Raw genomic sequence first — 21,080 nt, forward strand, 5'->3', positions numbered from 1 at the left:
TCAGGTCCCCGGTCAGTTGACTTCAAGATGGGGATTATCCTGCTTGGACTATCCTAATCAGGTAAGCTCTGAAAAGGACTGGGTTCTTCCTGAGAATAGAGACTCACAGTGTAGAGGGATTCAGCGTGAAGGATTTCCACCACCATGAGTTTTGAAAATGGAGGGATCATGGGGAAAGAACACTGGTGGCCAACAGGAATTAGAGGCCCTCCCCACCATCTACTCTGATAGCCCAAAGGAAACAGGGACCTTAGTCCTACAATGGCCAGAAACCAAATTCTGCCAATGAGCTCTATATAAGCTTGGGGGAGAATCCCAGCCTTAAGATGAGGACACAGTTTTGTGAAACCCTGAACAAAGTATCTATCAAACCTGGCCTGGATTTCTGATTAAGGAAATGTACACAAATAAATGGGTGCTGTCTTAAGCCACTAAGTTTGTGGTAATTGGTTATGCACTAATAGAAAATTAATAAAAGGACCGGGCACCAAGATGGCCGAATAGGAAGAGCTCCAGCCTCCAGCTCCCAGCGTGACCGACACAGAAGATGGGTAATTTCTGCATTTCCAACTGAGCCTCCGCTGCTGATCCTCGAGTAAACAGGGTTTGGAGTGGACCTCAAGCAAAATCCAACAGACCTACAGCCTGAGGGTCCTGACTATTAGAAAGAAAACTAACAAACAGAAAGGACATCCACACCAAAAACCCATCTGTACATCACCATGATCAAAGACCAAAGGTAGATAAAATCACGAAGATGGGGAAAAAGCAGTGCAGAAAAGCTGGAAATTCAAAAGATCAGAGCGCCTCCCCCTCTCCAAAGGAACGCAGCTCCTTGCCAGCAACGGAACAAAGCTGGATGGAGAATGACTTTGACGAGTTGAGAGAAGAAGGCTTCAGTCGATCAAACTGCTCAGAGCTAAAGGAGGAACTACGAACCTAGCGCAAACAAACTAAAAACCTTGAAAAAAGATTTGACGAATGGCTAACTAGAAAAACCAACACAGAGAAGTCCATAAACGACCTGATAGAGATGAAAACCATGACATGAGAACTGCGTGACAAATGCACAAGCTTCAGTAACCAACTCGATCAACTGGAAGAAAAAGTATCAGTGATTGAAGATCAAATGAATGAAATGAAGCAAGAAGAGAAGTTTAGAGAAAAAAGAGTAAAAAGAAATGAACAAAGTCTCCAAGAAATATGGGATGATGTGAAAAGACCAAATCTATGTCTGATTGGTGTACCTGAAAGTGACGGGGAGAATGGAATCAAGCTGGAAAACACTCTGCAGGATATGATCCAGGAGAACTTCCCCAACCTAGCAAGACAGGTCAACATTCAAATTCAGGAAATACAGAGAACGCCACAAAGATACTCCTCGAGAAGAGAAACTCCAAGACACATAATTGTCAGATTCACCAAAGTTGAAATGAAGGAAAAAATGTTAAGGGCAGCCAGAGAGAAAGGTCGGGTCATTCACAAAGGGAAGCCCATCAAACTAACAGGGGACCTCCAAGCCAGAAGAGACTGGGGGCCAATATTCAACATTCTTAAAGAAAAGAATTTTCAACTCAGAATTTCATATTCAGCCAAACTAAGTTTCATAAGTGAAGGAGAAATAAAATCCTTTACAGACAAGCAAATGCTGAGAGATTTTGTCACCACCAGGCCTGCCCTACAAGAGCTCCTGTGGAAGCACTAAACATGGAAAGGAACAACTGGTACCAACCATTGCAAAAACATGCCAAAATGTAAAGACCATCAATGCTAGGAAGAAACTGCATCAACTAACAAGCAAAATAACCAGCCAACATCATAATGACAGGATCAAGTTCACACATAACAATATTAACCTTAAATGTAAATTCTACCAGAGGTACAAGGAGGAGCTGGTACCATTCCTTCTGAAACTATTCCAATCAATAGAAAGAGAGGAAATCCTCCCTAACTCACTTTATGAGGCCAACATCATCCTGATACCAAAGACTGGCAGAGACACACACAAGAAAGATAATTTTAGACCAATAACCCTGATGAAGATCAATGCAAAAATCCTCAATAAAATACTGGCAGAGGGAATCCAGCAGCACATCAAAAAGCTATCCACCATGATCAAGTGGGCTTCATCCCTGGGATGCAAGCCTGGTTCAACATATGCAAATCAGTAAACGTAATCCAGCATATAAACAGAACCAAAGACAAAAACCACATGATTATCTCAATAGATGCAGAAAAGGTCTTTGACAAAATTCAACAGCACTTCATGCTAAAAACTCTTAATAAATTCAGTATTCATGGAACGTATCTCAAAATAATAAGAGCTATTTATGACAAACTCACAGCCAATATCATACTGAATGGGCAAAAACTGGAAACATTCCCCTTAAAAACTGGCACAAAACACGGATGCCCTCTCTCACCACTCCTATTCAACATAGTGTTGGAAGTTCTGGCCAGGGCAATCAGGCAAGAGAAAAAAATAAAGGGTATTCAATTAGGAAAAGAAGAAGTCAAATTGTCCGTGTTTGCAGATGACATGATTGTATATTTAGAAAACCCCATTGTCTCAGCCCCAAATCTCCTTAAGCTGATAAGCAACTTCAGCAAAGTTTCAGGATACAAAATCAATGTGCAAAAATCACAAACATTTTTATACACCAATAATAGACAGAGAGCCAAATCATAAATGAACTCCCATTCACAATAGCTTCAAAGAGAATAAAATACCTAGGAATCTAACTTACAAGGGATGTAAAGCACCTCTTCAAGGAGAACTGCAAACCGCTGCTCAATGAAATAAAAGAGGACACAAACAAATGGAAAAACATTCCATGCTCATGGATAGGAAGAATCAACATCGTGAAAATGGCCATACTGCCCAAGGTAATTGATAGATTCAATGCCATCCCCATCAAGCTACCAATGACTTTCTTCACAGAATTGGAAAAAAGCTAAAGTTCATATGGAACCAAAAAAAAAAGCCCGCATTGCCAAGACAATCCTAAGTCAAAAGAACAAAGCTGGAGGCATCACGCTATCTGATTTCAAACTATACTACAAGTCTACAGTAACCAAAACAGCATGGTACTGGTACCAAAACAGAGATATAGACCAATGGAACAGAACAGAGCCCTCAGAAATAATACCACACATCTACAACCATCTGATCTTTGACAAACCTGACAAAAACAAGAAATGGGAAAAGGATTCCCTATTTAATAAATGGTGCTGGGAAAACTGCTAGCCATAAGTAGAAAGCTGAAATTGGATCCCTTCCTTACTCCTTATACAAAAATTAATTCAAGATGGATTAGAGACTTAAATGTTAGACCTAAAACCATAAAAACTCTAGAAGAAAACCTAGGCAATACCATTCACAACATGGGCATGAGCCAGGACTTCATGTGTAAAACACCAAAAGCAATGGCAACAAAAGCCAAAATTGACAAATAGGATCTAACTAAACTAAAGAACTTTCGCACAGCAAAAGAAACTACCATCAGAGTGAACAGGCAACCTACAGAATGGGAGAAAATTTTTGCAATCTACTCATCTGACAAAGGGCTAATATCCAGAACCTACAAAGAACTCAAACAAATTTACAAGAAAAAAACAAACCAGGCCGGGCGCGGTGGCTCAAGCCTGTAATCCCAGCACTTTGGGAGGCCGAGACGGGCGGATCACGAGGTCAGGAGATCGAGACCATCCTGGTTAACACGGTGAAACCCCGTCTCTACTAAAAAAATACAAAAAACTAGCCGGGCGAGGTGGCGGACGCCTGTAGTCCCAGCTACTCGGGAGGCTGAGGCAGGAGTGGCGTAAACCCAGGAGGCGGAGTTTGCAGTGAGCTGAGATCTGGCCACTGCACTCCAGCCTGGGTGACAGAGTGAGACTCCTTCTCAAAAAAAAAAAAAAAAAAAAAAAAAAAAAAAAAAAAACCACCCTATCAAAAAGGGGCTGGGCAAAGGATATGAACAGACACTTCTCAAAAGAAGCCAACAGACACATGAAAAAATGCTCATCATCACTAGCCATCAGAGAAATGCAAATCAAAACCACAATGACATACCATCTCACACCAATTAGAATGGCAATCATTAAAAAGTCAGGAAACAACAGGTGCTGAAAAGGATGTGGAGAAATAGGAACACTTTTACACTGTTGGTGGGACTGTAAACTAGTTCAATCATTGTGGAAGATAGTGTGGTGATTCCTCAAGGATCTAGAACTAGCAGTACCATTTGACCCAGCCATCCCATTACTGGGTATATACCCAAAGGATTATAAATCATGCTGCTATAAAGACACATGCACATGTGTGTTTAGTGTGGTACTATTCACAATAGCAAAGACTTGGAATCAACCCAAATGTCCATCAGTGACAGACTGGATTAAGAATATGTGGCACATATACACCATGGAATACTACGCAGCCATGAAAAAGGATGAGTTCGTGTCTTTTGTAGGGACATGGATGCAGCTGGAAACCATCATTCTCAGCAAACTATTGCAAGAACAGAAAACCAAACACCGCATGTTCTCACTCATAAGTGGGAACTGAACAATGAGATCACTTGAACACAGGAAGGGGAACATCACACACCAGGGCCTATTGTGGGGAGGGGGGAGAGGAGAGGGATAGCATTAGGAGATATATCTAATGTAAATGATGAGTTAATGGGTGCAGCACACTAACATGGCACATATATACATAGGTAACAAACCTGCACGTTGTACACATGGGCCGTAGAACATAAAGTATAATTTAAAAAAAAATCAATAAACAGATTCAACAGCTAAGCATATGATATTTTCTCCACTAGAATGAATTAGGGAACTGATATGCACAGTAGTTGCATAAAACCAAATGTTTCCTAACTTGCTTTGCATTTTACATTTTGTGATTTTTGTATGCCACAATTTTTGACACAATCATATTTCATTCATTTATTCAACAAAATTAACTTAGTGCCTACTGTGTGCCAGATATGCTTTTATATGCTGCAGACACAACTTTGATCAAAACAACCCAAGCCCTTGTGCTCATGCGCCTTCCATTCTAGAGGCTTCTTGAGAATGAGATGGAGTCATTCGAGTGTTTTAAGTGAAGAAATGACACAATCTGACTCACATTAGCAGGATTGCTGACCACTGTGGGGAGAACAGTCATGAGCAGCAAGCGAGGGGACAGAGTTAGGGCCACAATTCAGTAGTGAAAGGGTAATAGAGACTAAGGGGACAGGAGGGCCTGTAGGATGACAGGGACAGAGAGAAGTGCTGGAGAAGCAGGAGGTGAGGTAAAGGAACAGAGAGAAAGAATTCTAAAGCAATGGAATTCTCAGACTTAAAAACAATGTTTTAGAGATTTGTAATGCATTTATCCGCAGAGCATGACTCACTGTTATTTGCACCTTGGTCTTTAATACATTCTGTGGGACTGTCCAAAAACGAATTGCCTCCCTATGTTAAACAGGTTAAAAAAGGATATCAAGTGTCCCAATAAAACATGCACATAGCTTAGATGTGAATAATTCATAAAAATTGGCAGGTGCATGGGCCAGCCACTGTGGCTTATACCCATAATACCAGCATTTTGGGAGGCTGAGCTGGGAGGATCGCATGAGTCCAGGAGTTCAAGACCAGTCAGAGCAAGATAGGGAGACCTCATCTCTACAGATTTTTTTTTTAGAAAAATTAGCCAGGAGCGGTTGCACAGGCCTGTGGTGCCAGAAACATGGGAGGCTGAGGGTGGAGCACTGATCGCATGAGCCCAGGAGGTCGAGGCTTCAGTGAGTCATGAGCGCGCCACTGCACTCCAGCCAGGGTAAGAGTGATACCCTGTCTAAAAATAAATAAATAATAAATGATAAATAAAGACAGTTCACGAGCCCTGGTGAAGGGCACTTTGGCTGCACTGAGCACTTGCAATTTTGAGGTGATTAAATTCTGTACAGGCTCCTGGTGGCAATATACGGTAACACATTGAGGTCTGTATTGAGATGTCTTGGACTCACACACACAAACTCAGGGCTATGAAATAAAGATAATGTAAAAATACAACAGACCAGAGTCACACATACATAGTCTGGGAAAGTGAAACTTAGCTTTGTGAGTCTAATTGCAATGCATTTACACACACACATTTATATATAAAGGTGTCAAAAATCACCTCTTCTACAAATTAGATTCGTGATAATTCAGGGGTTAGCAACATTGTGCTACCCGCTGTAGCACAAGACCCTCGCGGAGACCCTTGACCCAACAAGAGCCCCAGGTGTCTATACCCAATTCCATTTTCAGTTGTGGCTCAAATCCCAGGGGATTGGTAGGGAGGGAGGCTGGGCTCAGTGGCCTGGGCTGACCGCGGGCACGGGGACAGGGTCTCACACCCTCCAATACACAGCTGTGACCTGGACCCGGACTGGAGCCTCCTCCGCGGGTATGAACACACCTACGATGGCACGGTTACCTCGTCCTAAACCAGGAACTGTGCTAATGGACCGCAGCGGACAAGGCAGCTCAGATGTCCTGGCTGAGGAACAAGCAGAGCTCCTCAAAACCTACCTGCAGGGAAGGTGAGCGGAGCGGCTCAGCAAAGGCCTTAAGAATGGGAAGGAGACGCTGCAGTGCGCGGGTACCAGCGGCCACTGGGCACCTCCCTGATCTCCTGCAGATTCCTCGAGCCACCTTCCAAAAGAAGGGGAGGAAAATGAGACCAACTCTAAAATATCCCTCTCCCTCTTGTCCTGAGGAAGAAGAGTCCTCCTGAGTTTCAGATCCTACACCAGAGAGTGACTGAGGGGGCTCGCCCTGCACTCTGGGACAATTAAAGGATGAAGTCTCTGAGGGAAAGGAGGGAAGACAATCCCTGGAATACTGATCCGTGATTCCCTTTGACCCCACAACAGGCTTGGGCACCAGAAATTTTCCTCTCAGGCCTTGTTCTGTGCCTCACACTCAACGTGTATCTGTTGGTCTGATTCCAGTTTTTTTGAGCCCCTCGGCCTCCCTCAGTTCAGGACCAGAAATCTCTGTTCTAGCCTCAGACACTAGAACTTTCCAAGGAATAGATTACCCAAGTGCCTGTGTCCAGGCTGGTGTCTGACTTCTGTGCTCCCTTCCCCACCCCAGGTGTCCTGTCCATTCTCAGGATGGTCACATGGGTGCTGCTGGAGTATCCCATGAATAATGCAAAGTGGCTGAATTTTCTGACTCTTCCCCTCAGATACCCCAAAGACACACGTGACCCAGCACCCTATCTCCGACCATGAGGCCACCCTGAGGTTCTGGGCCTTGGGCTTCTACCCTGTGGAGATCACACTGACCCAGAAGCTGAATGGGGAGAACAAATTCAGGACACAGAGCTTGTGGAGACAGACCTGCAGAGTACAGAACCTTCCAAAAGTGGGCAGCTATGGTGGTGACTTCTTGAGAGAAGCAGAGATACACATGCCATGTGCAACATGAGGGCCTGCCAGAGCCCCTCACACTGAGATGGGGTAAGAAGACGAATGTGGGGTCACGTCTCTTCTCAGGGAAAGCAGGAGTCCTGGAGCCCTTCAGCAAAGTCAGGGCTAAGGCCTGGGGGTGAGGGCCCCTCACATTCCCCTCCTTTCTTAGAGCTGTCTTCCCAGCCCACCATCCCCATTGTGGGCAAAGTAGCTGGCCTGGTTGTTCTTGGTGCTGTGGTCACTGCTGTGATGTGGAGGAATAAGAAGCCAGGTAGGAAAGGGGTAAGCTCGGAGTTTTCTTCCACTGGTGGATTTCGAGCCCCATAATGGGAGTTGGCTCGTATCCTGCCTTGTTGTGAGGCACCATCTCCACACACATTTACCCTGGTCAGAGGCCCTATCAATACTTACTCTTTTGTAAAGCACCTGTAAAATGAAGGACAAATTTATCACCTTGACTGGGGTCATGGGAACCTGGCTCCCAGCAGTCACAGGTCAGGGGAAGGTCCCTGCTGAGGACAGACCTCAGGAGGACAATTGGTCCAACTTCAACACATCCTCTTCCCTTGGGTTTCCTGATCCTGACCTGGGTCTACAGTCACAGTTCTGGAAACTCCTCTGGGATCTCATGGCCCTGCCTCCTGCCTGGCCTCTCACAGTTTGTTTTCTTTCACAGATGGAAAAGGAGCAGCCGTATTCAGGCTTCATGTAAGTGTGGTAGGGGTGGGAGAGTGATCCCTAAGATCCTTGGGATAGTGTAGACAGGAGCCCATGGGGGAGCTCACCACCCCACAATTCCTCCTTTAGTCACATCACCTGTGGGCTCTGAACAGATTTTGTTTTTATTCCACCCCAAACAGGGACAGTACCCAGGGCTCTGATGTGTCTCTCAAGGCTTGTAAAATGACACCTTAGAGGGCCTAAAGTGAAGGACGAGTTGGGGCAGAGGGGATAAAACTAGGCTCTGGAGATTCTTTGAATTTTTCAGTGTGTGGTGGGCTGTTCAGCGTCACCACTTACCATGACTGACCTAATTTGTGCATAACTATACTTTTTCTAAGTCTGCCTTGTGAGGGACTGAGATGCAAACTTTGTTCATGCCTCCCCTTTGTGATGTTAAGGGACTCTGGCTTCTCTTTATACCAAGGCATCTAAATGTGTCTACGTCCCTGATGACATGTGAGAAGTGGGGAGACCAGCCCACCCTCACGTCCGTCATGTCCCCTGTTATTGTTTGGATCTGTGTCCCCACCCAAATCTCATGTTCAGTTGCAATCCCCAGTGTTAGAGATGGTGCCTCATGGGAGGTGATTAGCTCATGAGGATGGCTCCTTCTTGAATAGTTTAGAACCATCTCTTTGGTGCTGTTCTTGTGATAGTTCTCACAAGATCTGGTGTTTAAAAGTGTGTGGCACCTCTCTGCTCTCTCTCCCTCCTGCTCAAGGAATGTAAGTCATGCCTGCTTCCCCTTAACCTTCCAGCATGATTGAAAGTTTCCTGAGGCCGTTTCATAAGCAGAGCAGATGCCAGAATCATACTTCCTGTATAGAATGCAGAACCATGAGCCAATTTAAACCTCTTTGCTTTATAAATTATGCAGCCTCAGGTATTTCTTTATAACAGTGTGAGAATGAACTAGTTCAGAAAATCAGTACCAGGAGCTGGGTATTGCTGTAAAGGTAGCTGAAAATGTGGAAATGGCTTTGGAACTGGGTAACAGGCAGAGATTGGAAGACTTTGGAGAGTTCAGAAGACAAGAAAATGAGGGAAAACTTGCAAGCTTTCTAGAGATTTGTTAAGTCGTTGTGACCAAAATGTTGATAGTGATATGGACAGTAGAGTCCAGGCTGATGAGGTCTCAGATGGAGATGAGGAACTTATTGGGACCTAGAGGAAAGGCCACTTTTGTTATTAATTGGCAAAGAACCTGGAGGCATTGTGCCCCCTCTCTAGGGATCTGTAGAACTTTGAACCTGAGAGTGATGTATAAAGGTATCTGGTGGAAGAAATTTCTAAGCAGCATAGCATTCCAGATTTGGCCTGGTTGCTTGTAATAGCCTATGCACATATATTTGAGCAAAGAAATGGCCTGAAAATAAAACTGATATTTAAGGGGGAAATTTAATATCCAGGACAATTCCTAGTGGAGCTGCAGGAGCAGGACCCCTGCCAGGACTATTAAATGGTAGAGCCACTGACAATGTGCAACCTCAACCTGGAAAAGTCATAGGCATTCAATTTTCACCCATGAGAGCAGCTATATGGGTTATGTTCGGCAAAGCCATGGATGTGGGGCTGCAAATGGTATTGTGAGCCCACTGCTTGTACCAGCCAGTGTGCTCAGGATTCAAGATATAGAGTTAGAGAATATTTTAGAGCTTTGAGGGTGTTTGTTTGTTTGTTTGTTTGTTTGTTTGTTTGTTTTGAGACAGAGTCTCGCTCTGTTACCCAGGCTGGAGTGCTGTGGCCGGATCTCAGCTCACTGCAAGCTCCGCCTCCCGGGTTCACGCCATTCTCCTGCCTCAGCCTCCCAGGTAGCTGGGACTACAGGCGCCGCCACCTCGCCCGGCTAGTTTTTTTGTAGTTTTTAGTAGAGACGGGGTTTCACCATGTTAGCCAGGATGGTCTCGATCTCCTGATTTCGCGATTCGCCCAGTCTCGGCCTCCCAAAGTGCTAGGATTACAGGCTTGAGCCACCGCACCCGGCCGAGCTTTGAGTTTTAATGTCTGCCTATGATGAGTTTCAGCCTTGTGAGGACACTGCATTCATTTATTTTGGCCCAGTTATTCCATTTGGAATGGAAGTGTGTAAGAAATGTCTCTTCCACTGTTGTATTAATATTTTAGAAGTAAATAATATTTTTTGTTAATTTTACAGGCTTATAGCTATAAGAACTTACTTTCCATCTCAGATGAGACTTTGGAATTTTGAGTTGACGCTGGAATAACTTAACACATTTGAGACAATTGGGAGAAGATTATTGTATTTTGCAATGTGAGAAGAACCTGAACTTTGGCTGGCCAGGGACAGAATGCAATAATACAAATATTTATCCCCTGATACCTCATGTTAAAAATGTGACCCCCAATTTTGGACGTGAGGCCTAATGGGTGGTGTTTAGGTCATGGGGGCCAATCTTTTATGAATACAGAGATACTGCCCTCTCTGGGGAGTGAATGAATTGTTGCTCTATTAGTTTCCAGGAGAGCTAGTTGTTAAAAAGAGCTTGGCACCTTCCTACTCTCTCTGTTCCTCTGTTACCATTTGATCTCTGCACAAAGCAGATCCCCTTTGCCTTCTGCCATGAGTGGAAGCAGCCTGAGGCCTTCACTCTTATCACTCAAGAGATTGTAAGGTTTTTAGGATAAACCACGGAAAAGGACAAAATGTTTTTGTTATATCTCAGATTATCTTTTTTTTGCCCACATATCTTTTATAGGAAAAGAATTATGACAGTAAAGAGGTATTGGCATATTATCAGAGTCTCATTCAGTCATTCAAAATTAGGCCAGTTTATCAGCCTCTTGTACGAATATGTGTCCCAGAATGAAGTCACTGAGCTTTGCAGGCACCACTCAATCTTACCGGGTTCCACAAAAAAGAATGGTCTCAGGGACATATGGCTTCACCCTTTTAGGCATCCAGTATAATTGACCTAAGAGACAATATCTTCTCTTGCTCACACCACTTTTGAGGAGTTAAGCTAATTTTGAATTTTCCTCATTATATAACCCTTTGATTTATTCACTCACCCTCAGCCACTATTCCTCCTTCTGTCCCTTTATATCAGTCTTCTCAAGTTTTGGAAGTAACATTAGGTTTGGCTGCTATGCTGGCCAAGACTTCAGGCAGCAATAGTATTCTAGCATGTCTTCCCTCAGTCTACTCTTGATCACAGAGGGTAGGTTACACAGACAAGCAACTAGTCGGGACTATCTGACCACCAGGCTACATGGCTCTACTTACTGTTAATCTCGACTTTGCCAGATGAAATGAAGGCACAGCACAATCCTTGATTTGCTTGGGAAATCTTACATAAAGGTGTAAAAATATAGTTATAGTTTTTTGCTTAGGGATAATTCCTGTTTCTGGCACTTTTATTTGCATCCCTATTCCTGATACCACTGCATCACATATGAAAAAAGAAATTTGAGGTGAAGTGTAGTCCTTACTCCAGCATCCTCTCCCCTTAGGAAGAATTGTTTGTATAGTCACAACAATATAGCCCTGATGCATCAGGAAAAAGAGAGGATGTGACCTAGTGGAGTCCCTCTTGCAGCCCCACCCATGTTGACAGTGAACACATTAATGGAGATATAAATTGCCCAACAATTAGATTGGCAGTTTTTAGACAACTAATGTTTCAATTGACCATTTCAATGTTCTATCAAAGTTTTCCCCTAAGGAGGACATCTCCCTGTGCATTGCTGGCCATTTGAGGCTGTAAAGTGTGTTTTCTTGTGTAAAGAAATGGGACTCAGTAGTTCGCATTGGTGCAATCTCTTCTTTTCTGGTTCTTTCATAGCCCTTGAAGCACTGACATCTACCCCTGGTTGAGCATAGCCCAATCCAGAGTCAGTGACTTTCCTGTCAAGATCGGTTTGCAGCTCCTTTGGTGTTGCTGGCATCAGTCTGGCTTGTCAGCTCTGTATGATCAAAGTCTTCCCACTAGAGAATCTGTCACAGCCATCTGCTGCCTCTGTCTGTTTTCTTGACCAACAGTCAAAACAGAGGTTATGAGAAATTACCAAAATTATGAATGAAAGAGAGATCATCACTAATGACCCTTTAGGAATTAAAAAGCATTTTAAGTGAATACTCTAAAAAACCTCAAGTCAGTAAGTTAGACCACTTATATAAAATAGACAGATTCACACGAAGATAGAAATTGCCAAAACTGACTCCTCCTCATAGAAAATCTGAATAGAACTGTACACTAAGTCAGTAATTTAAAAACTTTCTCACAAAGAAATGCCAAAACCCAGATATCTTCACTGGTGAATTCTATCAAATATTCCAAAAGCTCTTTCAGACGAGAAGAGAGGAGTCAAGAGTTTCCAGCTCATTTACAGAACTGGCATTGCTAATATAAAAGTCAGAGCAAGACTCACAAGAAAATAATACCAGAGACCAGCACATCACCAATAAACATAAATGAAAACATCCTTAACAAACATAGGCAGACAATACAATGCCACATAAAAAAGGGTTACACTCCATGACCAATGGGATTCATCCCAGGAATATAAGGTTGGATTAACAACTGGAAATCAACTAATGGAATGCACTATATTAATGGAATAAAAGACATAATTATGTCAAAAGGTGCAGAAGAAACAGTTGACAAAAATGTTAACAGCACTCGTGTTCATAAGTTTCAACAAAACAGGAATGGAAGGGACCTTCCTCACTCTGATAAAGGGAATCTATAAAAACCCCACAGCTAAATTTATGCTTAATGAAGAAAAACTGAAGACTGAATGCCTTCTCCTAAGATGGGGATCAATGCAAGGATGTCCAATCCCATCACTTCTATTTAACATTGTACTGGAGATTGTATTCAGTGCAATAAGGCAAAAAATGAAAAATTAAAGTCATCCAGTCATCCAGGTAAAAACAAAAACATAAAACTCTATTCACAGATAACATGACCTTGTCTGTAGAATTAACAAGCAGGTAAAAGCCTGCTAGCACTAGCAAATGAATCCAGAAGTGCCCATAGGATATAAAATCAATATAAAAATTAATTACTAACATATTTCTCTATACAAGCAATGACAACCTCAACTTTCCTATCACAGTAGTTACAAACAGAGCAAAATGGGAATAAATTTAGGAAGAGAGCAGTGTTTATTCGCTGAGAAGTACAAAACATTACTGAGAGAAATTAAAGGATCTAAATAAATGGAGAGATGCGGTTGGAAAGCTCAATAATACTGTTAAGATGGCAGTTCTCCCGCAGTAGATCTATGGTTTCAACACAATCTCTATCAAAATCCCAGCAGAAATTTTATAGAAAATTGACAAAATAATCCCAAAAATGTATGTGAAAATGCAGAGGATGCAGAAGAGCCAACACAAATTTGGAAAAAAAAATGGATGTCATAAAAACTACAATAATCCAGACAGTGCGAAACTGAGAGACACAGAGATCAATGAACAGAAGTGAGAATCTAGAAAGCTATTCTTACATTTTTTTGTCAATTGATTTTCAATGAAGTTGCATAGGTAATACAATGTGACACTTAACACCATTTAAAATATCCGCTCAAACAAATTATAGCCCTAAAGAGCTAATGTTTATGACTTAAAACTGTAAAATTTCTCAAAGAAAATACAAGGAAAATTTTTGTGACTTTGGGTAGTTAGGCAAAACATTCTTAGATAAAATACCAAAAGCATGATCTACAAATGAAAAAAAAAAAAAAAAAAGGAGAGAGAGAAACGTTGGGCTTAGTTAAAACTTTAGGCCGGGCCCAGTGGCTCACGCCTGTAATCCCAGCACTTTGGGAGGCCAAGGCAGGTGGATCATGAGGTTAGGAGATCGAGACCATCATGACTAACATGGTGAAGCCCCGTCTCTACTAAAAAATACAAAAAATTAGCCAGGTATGGTGGCGGGTGCCGGTAGTCCCAGCTACTTGGGAGGCTGAGGCGGGTGAATGGCGTGAACCTGGGAGGTGGAGCTTGCAATGAGTTGAGATTAGGCCACTGCACTCCAGCCTGGGTGATAGAGTGAGACTCTTCCTCAAAAAAATAAAAATAAAAAAAAAAATTGAAAACGTTAGTGCTCCAAAACACATTATTGAGAAAATGAGAAGACAAGCCATAGACTAGGAGAAAATATTTCATAATTTATCACAAATTACAGTTGTGATGAGGAACCTGTACCCAGAATATGTGACAAGTTATTAAATTCAACATAAGAAGACAAGCAACTCAACTAAAAATGAGCAAAACACACAAATATGCTCAACTGACTTTTACAAAAGCACAAAAGCAATTCAATGAAGGAAGGAGAGCTTTCCCATCAATGGCGCTGCAGCAACTGGACAAGCACAGTGGAATAAAATAACCTCAGCCCAAACCTCACACTTTATACAAAAAATAACTCAAAATGAATCACAAGCTTTAATGTAAAACACAGAATTAAAATGACAAACATTGAACCAGGTATGGTATCACAGGCCTGTACTCTCAACTACTCAGGAAGCTGAGGTGGGAAGATCCCTTGAGCCCAGGAGTTCAAGGCCAGCCTAGGCAAAATTTTTTTTAAAAAATAAATAATAAATAAATTTAAAATTTAAAATTGCAAATCTTTTAAGAAAAAATCATCAGAACTAAGACTGGATAAATAGTTCTTAGACATAAAACCAAAAGTATGATCCATCAAAGAAAAAATTAACAAATTGGATCTTATCAAAACTAAAAACTATTGCTCTGTGAGAGACCTGTGAAGCACTAAAGACAAGCTACAGCACAAGAGAAGATACTTGCAGACAACATATTCAATAAAGACTTGCATTCAGAATATATGGAAAAATTTAAAAACTCAACAGTAAAAATGAAATCCAAATACACAATAGGCAATAAGCAAGACACAATCAGACGTTTCACTAAAGAGGATAAACACCGGGCTAACAAGCAGATGAAAAGACGCTCAACATAATTATCCAGTAAGAGAACACAAATTAAATCCACAATGATAGGAATGGCTGAAATACAAAATAAAGGTAGCAACAGATGCTGGCAAGGATGCAGAAAAACTGGGTCACTCTTTTATTACTGGTAGTAATGTATTTTAAAATGGGACAGCTGCTCTGGAAATGGATATTGCAGTTTTCTTCAAACTGAACATGCAGTTTACCTTATGACTAGCAATTGCCCTACTAGGCACTTATTTCAAACAAGGGAAAACTTTATGTTCACAAAATACCTGTACACAAACACTCTTGCAGCTTTATTCATAATACCCCCAAACTGGAAATAATGCCATTGTCTTTCCATGGGTGAATGAGATCTGCTGGTTGAACTCATAACTGAGTCACACAAGTGCACTTTCTCAAGGTTACCATCCTGCTTCTCTGTGTAGTAAGTGTTTTATGCATATTTCCCATTTTCTCACAGAAATATTAAAGACATGTACTCAAGGATTAAAATTTAATGAACATAAATTTTTTTTCCTTCTCCATCAAAAACATTCTTAGGTGGGAATGCAGTTTGGAGCCACTGCCTTGGTTCTGCTAAGGTGCTGGGTGTGTTACCGACCTTGGCATTTGCAGCATTAATGGAAAAGTGAACATAATGAAACAGGCAGATGGCATCTTGGTATTTCTGTGAAAACAGGTTTCCCTCCGGGACTCTATGAAGGCAGCTCAGGGGATACACTTTCAAAATGGCAAAGATCGATTATGGTTCCTAGTGGGACACAACCCCTAGCCTATTCCAGTTCAGCTCTCGCTCTCTCTGTCTCTCTGTCTCTCTCTCTCTCTCCCCGCCTCATTCTTCCAACTTATAATTGTATACGTTGCTGTGAATCTGTCCCTCACTGAGAACTGACAGGGCGATGTTGGGGAGGAGGGGAGATTTCTTTGTGCTGTGTCAAGGCATCAAGACAGACCTCTCCTTCTCTCCTGAACCTCACACTCTATCCCTTCCCAGACACTTGAATTAAAACACAGACCAGAAATGTCTGTTTAAGAACGAAATATCAATAGTATAAAATATGAAGACAGAGTAGAATGGGGTAATGCATGAGAGTGTAACAGGGGTGATAGGACCTCAGGTGCCAGGAAAGCTGGTCCTGGGCTCCCCAGGAAGAGCCATCACCAGGACACTCACTCATAAAGGTCACCTATAATAATGCAATTACAGCATATGTAATATATCAAAATATAATAAAATAACAAAAATGATATGGCACAGCTGCAAACACCTCATATATACTAACCCTTTTCATTCATCCAACCACAATAAATAAATGCTGTTAGTTTCCCTATTTCATAGATGAGGAAACTGAGGCACCAAGAGGGAAAGTGCTGGTGAGACCCAGGCAGGGAGTTGAATCCAGGCCGCCTGGCTGCAGAGTCTAGCTGCCCTCAGTGGCGCCAGTGGACCCAGGTGATGACACGGGAGACTGAAATCCCAGTTGTGCACTGCCCTGGTGGTCTCCTGTCCCAACCAGGTGTTGATCCAGGCCTTGTAGGTTCCCATGCTCTGGAGAAAAGAGAAAAACAGTAAATGTTCCACTGGGTGCAGGGCGCTGCTTTTTATTCCCCGAGGACTTCTCCCTCCTCAGTCACTCCAAAATTAGATTCACCCAGTCTCTAAGGGAAGATGACGTCCCCACTTTTTTCTCCCTCCCATGGCACTTTTCCCAGCCCCTGCCAGTCCCCTCCCATGACTCCATCAGCATCAGCACCTGCCCTGTGCCCAGCGCCCATTGTGCAGAGAGTGAGAGGACCCCAGGACTAAGGAACAAGACCCAGGAGGAAACTCAGTGCCCTCCCTTCCTCTCACGCCTGACCAGCCCTGACACAGTGGGAGGCCTCCCCAAAGAGAGGCCCTGGCCCTATCTCCATGTCCCTCCAGGCCTGGGCTGGGTCACACACACAGTTCTTCTCCCCACTCAGTCCCCAGGCCCTCCTCATCTGCGGAGGCACCTACACACCAGGGCGGACCCTGCACATTGTGGGTTCTGCAGTCCAGAGGTGGCTCACTGTTCCTCCCCTCCCAGCTCTAAGCAGACAACTCCTAACTGGAGATCCCATCAGGAAGCCCTGGGGCTCACAGGCCCAGTATGGAAATATGTGGCTGCCATGGAGTCTGTACCTGATGTGATGCTGGTGATTCCCTTGCTCAAGGAGGCCCAACCTCCCCTCCCCGTAACCTGTATGTGGGCTGTGCTTGCTCCTGCCTGTCCACTCACCCCTGAAAATGCAGCTCCACCCCAGGGCTACTGCTTGGTGGGACTGCAGGACCTTCCTGCCACATTTCTAGCAGGGATTCCACCCAGGCCACTGCCACTGAAGCCCACAAGGGATCTTCTCCTTTTCCTTGTGGAGTAGGATGTTTCTTCAGACCCCTCAGCCTGAGGCTGCATCCACCCACCCTCTGCACCTGGGGACTGTCACTGCCACAACCATCATCTCCCACATGGACCCTCAGAGAAAGGAAGCTCTAAATTTGAGGTCCTGTTCCATTCAACATGTTTTACATCAGTATCAGTCCCAACTGAAATTATGTTGATGGACATCAACATTTAAAGCAGGAATTTTGAGAAATTGACATGTGATTTTCATACCCTTTTTCTGGCCAATTTTCCCAGTGATCTATGAGGAAACCATTCCTGCCTACAGGGAACCAGAGCTGACAATCCCTCTACGGGAGACTCCACAGGTGAGAGCAGGAGCAACCACAGACTTGCACTCCCCCGTGCTGTGGTGCCTCCTGGACGGGGCCCTCTTGCTGCAGGACAAGGGATGAACCATTCCATCTGCCCAGGCCTGAGGGACTGACTAACAGTGCCATTAGGCTCAAGAATGAGACAACACCACCCCACTGGCCAGGCACACAGAAATGGGGAAATGGCAGAAAGACTCGGGTTTCCTGACACCCCAGCCTCTCACTGTCCCCTGCACTGCCTCTGTCTTTGCAGAAACACAAAAATTTCTGCTTTCTCTTTTCCTCACCCCTCAAACAACCTGACTATGGGGGAAATTATTCTCTCTCTTATTTTAAACTTACCAGGCAATGATTACATTAAGAAGAAAAAAATTGGCCGGCGCGGTGGCTCAAGCCTGTAATCCCAGCACTTTGGGAGGCCGAGACGGGTGTATCACGAGGTCAGGAGATCAAGACCACCCTGGCTAACACGATGAAACCCCGTCTCTACTAAAAAATACAAAAAACTAGCCGGACGTGGTGGCGGGCGCCTGTAGTCCCAGCTACTCGGGAGGCCGAGGCAGGAGAATGGCATGAACCTGGGAGGCAGAGCTTGCAGTTAGCTGAGATCCGGCCACTGCACTCCAGCCTGGGCGACAGAGCGAGACTCCATCTCAAAAAAAAAAAAAAAAAAGAAGAAAAAAATTGGCTCAGGAAAGGCAAGGTGAGACCACAGAACACAGAACAAAGCCCAAAAAACACAGCCCCTGGGGACTATGACCCTCGCGGGCTGGAAAAACTAACAACCCCCCTGGACATAGGATGAAAACAGGGACCACAGCTGCCCTGACAGGGTGCTGGTCCGCACTTCCCAAATAGCCCAGGGACATACACTTATCACCTTGTCCATATCATCTGCAAGGAAACACAGGGAGGCAGGGGCCACATGGTGGGAATCTGGAAAAAGCACAGCCTCAAGTGACCCGGAGGACACAACACCCCTGAGAGAGAGCTCCCGGATGAGGTGCATGGGGAGCTGCCAAGTGGAAGAGGATGGCCATGTGCACTCAGGACCCTCCCTGGTACAAGGGAGGACACAAAGGGAACTGCGCATGCAGGGACCCTCAGTCAGCCTCGTGGGCCTTTTTCTTGGTGTCCTTCTGATGGCTAGAGAAACATGGGTGAGGGATGCAGAGAGGGAGGGACTAGAGGCTCTGACTGTCCTCGATTTCTCTCCAGTTTCTAACCCCTCACCAGATCACAGCCGCCTTTACTGTTTGCTCCCTCTGAGATGGTGATCATCCAGGCCCTCAGCAATCAGCAAGCGATTCCCAACTCATCCACTTGGATGCGCCCTGGTCAGCCTGAGAGACAGAGAGAGCGGGATGGGGACAGAGCAGGTGCCACGGCCCTCCCTACTGCCCTCCCCTCACCTGCAGTAGGAAGAGGCCACAGTTGGACAGTGGATTGTCTTGGCTCAGCCCTGGCTTGGGAAGGACATAAGAGTATAAAAAATAGCCTGCATGTGATGGTTTATGTTCAATTCTATGTGCCTCAGTATAGGTTTCAGCAGGGTACATGGTCATAAAGAGATAAAGAAGCAAAATGTACTAAGCCACCACTCCCTCTCCTTCTTGCTTTCCCTTTCATGCACCAGCCAGGTGCCTGTCAGTTGGGGTCCCCTCAACAACCCCCTCCCCAACTCACCAAAAATTTAGTTTAGGCTAGCTTGCAGCGTAGATAATTGTACCCTTTCTTATCAACTAGGTGCAGCCGTTAGGGCCATAAGTCAAATGTTTAAGGAGTCCTGAGACAATCGCAGTGTGTTATGGGCTGCAACAAAATGCAGCAAAAAGACGTGAAGAACCTACTCAAAGTCTTAATCAAAGTACCGGTTTATGATGTCTGGGAAGATCATAACCCCACAGTACTCAGCTAATGAGGAACTGGGGGAGGGACTTGAGCACTAGGGAATACACTGTTGAAACTGTCCCTGGTGTGCCTGCATTCCAGACACCTGATATTGCAAAACTGTCACTAAAAGTCTCACTTTTGCTGTTCTCTGGGTCTCTGAGTCCATACTTTGGGTTTGGATGAGTGAGTTTGTTTCTCAAAATCTAGTGGCCTGTATGGGGTTCTCTGTGCTCGTGTGAAGTGAGACTCTGGCTGAAAGGGGATATGCGTACCACTTGACACATGTGGTCCATTCTGTCCGGATGTCCCGGCTTCCCACAGAAGCCATAGACAAACTCGAAACTGTTATTCAGGAGACAACGAAAGTGACACGGCGGGGGGGTGGGGAGGGAAAGCAGGCACTGCGGCAATCAGGCAACCTCATGCATGAGCCCGGGTAGGAAGACTGGACTATGCGCACTGTCTTGGTGGTTGGACATTTTCGGAGTTTGAGTGCATGTGACTGAGACATCTTAGATATGAAGCGAGGGCGGAGTCCCTAAACCGCCGTTCCATTCTCCCGTGAGGGAAACAGCCGGAGACCGAAAAAGCAGTTGACTCACAGGGTATGAAGAGACCTCCAGTAAGGGGGGGTCGAGTACACAGGGAAACTAAGACACAGGGAGCAGTTGAAAATGGGAAGCAAAAATTCTAGGCCTAGGGAACAAAGAAAGGAGGAAGTCAAGGAGGACCCCTCCAGCATCCCCCCAGATAGTCCACTGAGGAGGATGTTACAGGCTTGGGGGCATAACCCCTGAACCAGGAATAAGGAAAAACAAAAAATAATAAAGTATTGCTGTTTTATCCGGCCTAAAGAGCCCATCAGTCAGCCTTTGGTCTTTCAGCCTAAGTTTTGCTCAAATAAGGATTGGGTATGCCATGCTTTAATTCTCTATGTGAATGATACAACCCCATCCTCACAAGAGGAGAAGGGTTATGCTGTTTGTTGGATTAGTGAATTAACCCCTGTGTTCCCCCTAGGGAACTAGCAAGGAGGGCCTAGTAAAGAGCCCTCACCCAGTGAAAAGACCTGGGATCCCGTAACACTTGCTCCCTGGCCCATACATCTCACAAAGTAGAGGACAAGGAGATCAGGGGGTAACAGGAAGGTCGGAGGAAAAGAAATCTAGAGGTCTGAAGGAGCTAAACCCAGTGCTCCCTTAAATCCTTGTACAAACTTAAAGAAAGTATTGGAAGAATGTAAGAAGGACATTAAGAATTTCCCTAATCCTTCTAAACAGCAGGTGTCTAACACGTACCTGCTTAGAAAAGTCCCTATGGGACAGGGA

At 44.3% G+C, this 21,080-nt stretch overlaps 1 long non-coding RNA gene and 1 pseudogene across 1 annotated transcript; one reads left to right on the forward strand and one right to left on the reverse strand.

Moving 5' to 3' along the window:
* The first annotated feature begins 5,258 nt into the window (after positions 1 to 5,258).
* On the forward strand, positions 5,259 to 8,637 carry LOC104676783 (annotated as a pseudogene).
* A 6,637-nt stretch (positions 8,638 to 15,274) lies between these two features.
* LOC115896798 lies at positions 15,275 to 18,244 on the reverse strand. The gene is made up of 2 exons (XR_004056673.1): positions 18,202 to 18,244; positions 15,275 to 16,671 (listed from the first exon to the last, which is right to left on the reverse strand). It is a non-coding gene; the product is annotated as an uncharacterized LOC115896798 (long non-coding RNA).
* Between the last annotated feature and the right edge of the window lie 2,836 nt (positions 18,245 to 21,080).

This window comes from Rhinopithecus roxellana, chromosome 4, assembly GCF_007565055.1.
Source record: "Rhinopithecus roxellana isolate Shanxi Qingling chromosome 4, ASM756505v1, whole genome shotgun sequence".
Classification (NCBI taxonomy): Eukaryota; Metazoa; Chordata; class Mammalia; order Primates; family Cercopithecidae; genus Rhinopithecus; species Rhinopithecus roxellana.